The sequence below is a fragment of the Triticum urartu genome, chromosome 7, assembly GCF_003073215.2.
Source record: "Triticum urartu cultivar G1812 chromosome 7, Tu2.1, whole genome shotgun sequence".
In the NCBI taxonomy this organism is placed as follows: domain Eukaryota; kingdom Viridiplantae; phylum Streptophyta; class Magnoliopsida; order Poales; family Poaceae; genus Triticum; species Triticum urartu.
Window position 1 is genome coordinate 448,973,888 of NC_053028.1, and position 6,668 is coordinate 448,980,555.

Genomic DNA, 6,668 nt, shown 5'->3' on the forward strand with positions numbered 1-6,668 from the left:
TACTGATGATCATGTGCTAAGAACAATTAAGTAGGGTTGGTTTGATGACTATCAAGATGATGATCGTATGACTTGTTATTAATAACGAGTAGAAGTTGTATGATGATGATTAGTAGGACTTGTTAGGATTAGTATTACTTCCGACAAACTCGCTACTCGCGGTCTCGAGACTTATAATGTTCTATCTTTGTTCGGTCTTTTGAATTCAGAGACTAATATGATGAATTGTATCCGGAGACTAATCTTCTATTATATTCGATGAATCTGCTCTTGCTGTGTGGTGCTGTCTATATTCTATCCAATAATATATTTTGTAACCTGTGCAAAAATCAGAAAAGTAAAAAAACCTAATATTCATACTAATGGCGCATCACCCCACTGCGCGCCATTAGTATGCTAGATACTAATGGCGCATCACCCCACAGTGCGCCGTTAGTATGCCAGATACTAATGGCGCATGTTGGTCTATACTAATGGCGCACGGCGTGGTGCGCCATTAGTATACAATACTAGTGGCGTGGTACTAGTGGCGCACCAGTAGTGCGCCATTAGTAGGCAAAACTGGTGCTCCACTAGTAGGCCTTTTCCTAGTAGTGTGAGGTACGCCAGACCCCTCCCGATGAACAGGATCCCGTTTCGAACGTGGTCGGTCGAACACAAGGCCGTTTCCTCCATTCCGCGGTACGCCAGGCCTCGTTTCCATCCGCTGTTCCGTCCAAGCCCTCCCAATGAACACGACGACGCATTCCGTTCTGACCCAACCAGTTGGCTCCCCATGAACACGATGACGACGTTGTTTCCCCGTTCCGACCCAGCCATGTACACGAGCCCTGGCCGTACGTACACGCGAGTAGGCGTTCGAGACACCGCTCGTATGTACATATGTGGCCGTATTTACTTTCTTGCACCCTGGCCACTGTACGTACGTGTACATGCTACATGCGCGCCTCTACTACGACACATGCGCGCCTCTACATCGACCAGTATGTACGTACACGTTCGCGACTAGAATGGCAATGCTACGTACGCTTCGACCAGGTGGGTCCCGACTGTCAGGAACTTCCTTGCGTGCGAAGATGTAGCTGGTGGGTCCCAGTAGCCAGGGGGCGAATCGTTTTTTTGCCCGGACGCACTTCCTTGCGTGCGAAGATGTAGCAGGTGGGTCCCAGAAGTCAGGGGAAATGTTTTCTTGCAAAATACAGTGGCCCGTCCAGTGGGTCCCCGCTGTCAGGTGAAGGAATAATTATTTTGTGCGTAATAAGGAGGCACTTCCTTGCTGCGGCCGTGGACCCAGCTATCAACCTCTCCACATACAGTACTCTTCTGATGGAAGTCATTCCTTGACAATGTTGACCACACCGCGCCGAGAGCACCAGGGCGGTAGACGGCGGCGAGGCCTAGGAAGGGGACGATGCGGAGCCGGGGAAGACGTGGCAGTGGAAGCCCGCGCGGAGAGGAGTACGAGGGTTCACTGGTTCAGCTGTGGTGTGAGGCTGCCGTCGCCACAGAATAACAGGGGGTGTGGGTGAGTAGAGGGATGGTCTGGCCAACAGTGGGAGTAGTATGGGGCTGTGAGGCCTCCGCGACATCGCAGCCGGCCATCGGAAGCAGGAGCACGAGGCACGACCGGCGCTGGTTTGGGCGGCTGGAGAAAGAAGACCAGAGGTTGAAGAAGCACTACGGCCGTTGGATGGACATCGTACGGTCAATGGAGCTAGAAATCGTGCATATTGACTAAGTTGACAAAGCCCTCCGTCCCCATCAACTTAGTAGGCCCACAAGTCAGCCTCCCACTATACTGGGTCCCAGCTAGCAAGGCGAGTATTCATTTTTTTGTGCGTAATAAGGAGGCACTTCCTTGCGTGTGAAGATATAGCTGGTGGGTCCGAGCTGTCAGCAGCGGTAACGTTTTTTTCGCGAAATACAAAGGCCCTTTCGGTGGGTCCCAGATGTCAGGTGGAGGAATCATTATTCTGTGCGTAATAAGGAGGCATTTCCTTGCGTGCGGCCGTGAACCCAGCTGTCAGCCTCTCCATGCACAGTCCACTTCAGATGCATGTCGGTCGTTGACCACGTTGACCAGGCCGCGCCGAGATCACCAGGGCGATGGATGACGGCGAGGCCTAGGAAGGGAACGACACAGAACTAGGTAAGACTCCGCAGTTATTTCCCACGCGGAGGGGAGTACGACTGTATGAGGGTTTATTGGTTCGTCTGCCGTCGCCGGAGAATAACAGCAAGTGTGGGTGAGTAGAGGGATGGCTAGGCCAGCGATGGGAGTACGGTGGGGCGGTGAGGCCTGCACGGCAGCACAGCCGGCCCCGGGAAGGAGGGAGCAATCAGTCCCGCCGGCACTTGTTTGAGCGGCTGGAGCAGGAAGAGCAGAGATTGAAGAAGCACGACGGCCGTTGGATGGACATCCAACAGTCACTGCTTGTGCATCAACCTTTTTTTAGGAAAGCTTCAAATCTGTGGAAAACAACATACAACCCATCTGCCATTATTTCTAATAATTTACAGCCCATTTGCTAATTTTTAAGGTTTTTTTGGAGCCCATATTCTTTTTGTTAACATTACAACCCATATTGTGGCCACGATTAAAAAATTATACGAAATTTTGCATATTTTAGTGCAGTCCGAACTGTTTTTAATCCTGAAATTTTGAGTCACGTTCAAACTGATTTTAAAAATAAATATATATCAATATAAAATCCAACAAATTGTCCATGCATAAAAATCAATGCAATTTAAAATCTCGAAATGAAAAAAAGAAATTTGAAACTAATTGCCGGTTTGATGTGTTTTAAAAATGCACAACCCATTTCTCATTACTGATAGGCCATTTTCTCAGCTAGCCAAATGAAGCTCTCCTCATCTTGAAAGATTTGCAGCCCAACAGGCCTGGCAAAGCGACTTACTTGGCAACTCACAAAAAAAAACTGGGTTGCGGCCGTGGACCCAGTTGTTAGCCTCTCCATGTATAGTACTCTTCTGATGGAAGTCGGTCATTGACTACATTGACCATGCCGCGCCGAGAGCACCAAGGCGGTGGATGACGGTGCGGCCGAGGAAGGGGATGACGCAGAGCCGGGGAAGACGCGGTAGTGGATGCCCACACGGAGAGGAGTACGAGGGTTCACTGGTTCGGCTGCGGTGTGAGGCTCCCTTCACCACAGGACCTAGCTAGCGGTGGGAGTAGTAGGGGGCGGTGAGGCCTCAATGGCAGCACAGTCGGCCACTGGAGGCAGGAGCAGGCGGTCTCGCCGACGCTGGTTTGGGTGGCTGGTGCAAGAAGAGCAGCGATTGAAGAAGCAACAGGACCGTTCGATTCAAATCCAACGGTTACTGCTGCTAGAATTGTTTGTTGACTAAGTTGACAAGCCCTGCGTACGCGTCAACTTAGTAGGCCCATAGGTCAGCCTCCCAACTGGTGTGCCCCAGAAGGAGGCAGTTGATTGCATGCGGCCAGCCCAGCGGAGGGAGTAGGGTGGGCCGGGGAAGCCTGCGCGGCATCACAGCAGGCCATAAGAGGAGGGAGCAGGCAGTCTCGCCAACGCTAGTTTAAGCGGCTGGAGCAGGAAGATCAAAGATTGAAGAAGCACGTCGGACGTTGGATGGACATCCAATAGTCACTCCTGCTAGAATCATGTGTTGACTAACAAAGCATTGCATAAACAAGTCAGCCTCGAAATTTGTGGCATGTACAACCCATTTGCTATTATTTTTATAATTTTTACTCATTTTCTAATTCATATTGAATTTATTGTAGCCCGTTTTCCATTTTTAGAATTGTTGCCCATTTTCTGGTCAGTACCAGGGTTAAAAAAATTAACTAAATATGTGGGAAATTTTGAAAATTCGCAAATTTTTGCTGGGGAAAAAATATTCTAAATCCAAAAATTAGTAGCCATAATAAAACAAATTCAAAAATAAATTAGTACTATGTCATGTTAAATCCAATGAAATACTCCCTCCATCCCAAAATTCTTGTCTTAGATTTGTCAAAATACGGATGTATCAAGTCACATTTTGGTATTAGATACATCCGTATCTAGACTAATCTAAGACAAGAATTTTGGGACGGAGGGAGTATAAGATATCAGTGAAGAACAAAAACAAAAAAAGAAACTAATATCCCATTTGCTATATTTTTTGGAATTTTCAACCCCTTTTGATATTACTTTTAACAGACACTGGCCATACTCTTTGGCCAGGCCGGAATGCATCCCTCCTCATCCTGAAAGATTTGCAGCCTAGTAAGTCGGAGAAAACAAATAGGCCTAGCTTGGGTATTCTTCAAAAAGAAATACTGGGCTACCTATTTTCCCAAAGAAAAAACTGTTGGGCTAGTCATGTTGTTAGACGGGCCACGGAGACCGCACAACCCAGTTTATATTCTGCTCCTCCGAATTACTACTAAAAAAAGTTGTGCAATTCTATCGTTAATTGACTATACGTTGAAAATGGTGTGGGTCCCAGATATCAGCAAGGTGGATTAGAGTAAAAACAAGGGGTTCATCTGAGTAGTAAAAGAGGCGATTGCTTGTGTTCGGGAGTGGACCTGGTGGGTCTGCATGATCATACTCACAACTATAGTCCTTTCCCGATTCACTATGTTGATAGGGACCGTTTCAAAAAAAACTATGTTGACAGGGCCGGACGGCCGTGCCACGGCGACGCACCAAGGCCGAGGATAAAGTGATGTGGCCAATGTGTTGGGCTGGGTTGGACATTCTTATTGAAAAATAAAAATGGACCGGATCTATTTACGGCGTTGACTACGATTTGCATGGGTCTGCTGGTTGCAGGAAGAAAATGCTGGGAGAAATAAGACTGGTCGCTATCTTTGCCGAAGAATAATATCGACTGAATGTAACAACACTATAATAGGAAATAATATCCTCCTGTTAAATCGGGAATTTAATGAACTCGTGCATGAGCATTTAGCTTTATTTATTTATTTACTTATTTATGTTTAGGGGACCATGAGCATCTACCTGGGCCGGATTCATGTGAGAGCCTCCCTTCCAGTTAATTATGGGCTTCTCTATTGGGCCTTCATCAGTGGGATGCATGTTATCAACAAGTGGAAAATGTGTTCTGTACAAAAAATAGTATGCGCTACGTACGGTACGGGGCACTAAAGGATCGAACCATGCAACGAATTCTGAAACATTGTGTTTGTCGTTCTAACAACACGTTTATTCAACCAATAGACGAAATATACTACTGATTGTAAATTGAAAACAACAGCAGCAGCAACCAGGGCTGGGGGTGCAACAGAAGCAGTAAGCAGGCTAAAAGAGTGAAGACGCAGCTCTCTCTTCCAAACCAAAAAACAGCCATCATTACAAAAGGGCTACCAAAAAAGAACAAGTGTATGCATCAAACTAAATAAAGATCCTACTACACCAAGTGTATGCATCTAACTAACTGGCTCAGTTAGACGTTACTATTTATTAAACTATGGAGATTTGCTGACGGCTTGAACCAGATAGGTGCCTAACGGGGGAAACTTCAGCCAGCAGGTCAAAGTCTGATACTTGCGACCCTCTCTCCTACTTTGGGCTGCAGAGCGTGGCGGCACATATCAGGGTATGGTGCATGCAGAGACGCATGGTACGCTGTGTACACACAGTTTTGCCTGATGAACGAAACCGCACTGCCATCATGATCCTTGCCGTCGGTTATCTCCTGGTTAATCGGATAATTCAGTCCGACAAACAGAGAGCGTGTACCAAGGCTAATTACCAACCTCCAGTCAAAAATTCCTAAAGGCCCAGAGAAGCTGGGATCTTGCTCAAAGACCTTGCAGTGACTATGATTGTATTCCGCGAAACAAAACGTCCAGTACATGCGAACGATCATCAATCGTTCGCCGTTGTCTGATCGAGCCAGGAACCACCTACAATTGCCATGCCACTTTTCTTTGGAAGGTTCTGGGATTAGGAAGGGTAGGGACACCAGACGGCCTACAACATCATATCAAGTTGGAGTCAAATAACCCTCAAAAAAAAGTTGGAGTCAAATAAAAAAGGGATCTTGATGTAGTCAATCTTAAGAACAGCATGTTATGAGCATGAATATTTTTTCAGTAAATGTTGACAGTAATATAAGCAAGCCATTATGATATCATAGGAAAGTAACATACTACTGTAACAGCCATTTGTAGCGATGACTGGAGTAGGCCAGCAATACGTCCAGCCATAGAAGGAGTCGACGGTGTAAATGAAGCCCTTGTGTTCAATGCCATCAGAGAACCATGGAGGATGTATGATCCTGTAATGGATGTGCAGATTTATCCAGTTACCACAGTGACCTGTCAGATAGGTGAGACCGTGGTTGAAGAACGCAATTAGCCTGAAGTCTTTATAATTCAAAGATCTTGTGGGCACTTGGAAGATTACAACCTTGAGCAAATAAAACTTGGTATCATGTTGGATACTGTAAGATTCCAAGTATTCTGGGCCGCGATGCCAAAGCAGTGCATTGTTAATCGAAGGAAGGGGGTCAATTGCCAGGTGTAGAGCTCCACGAGCATCCAGCTGCCGCGACCGTCGACGAGCACCATGCAATACGTGTTCATGCCAACCCAGTACATACCGTTAATGTAGTTGAGGGTGACGGGGATTGGATTACAGTCAAGGGGGTTGATGCTTGCCACCCTA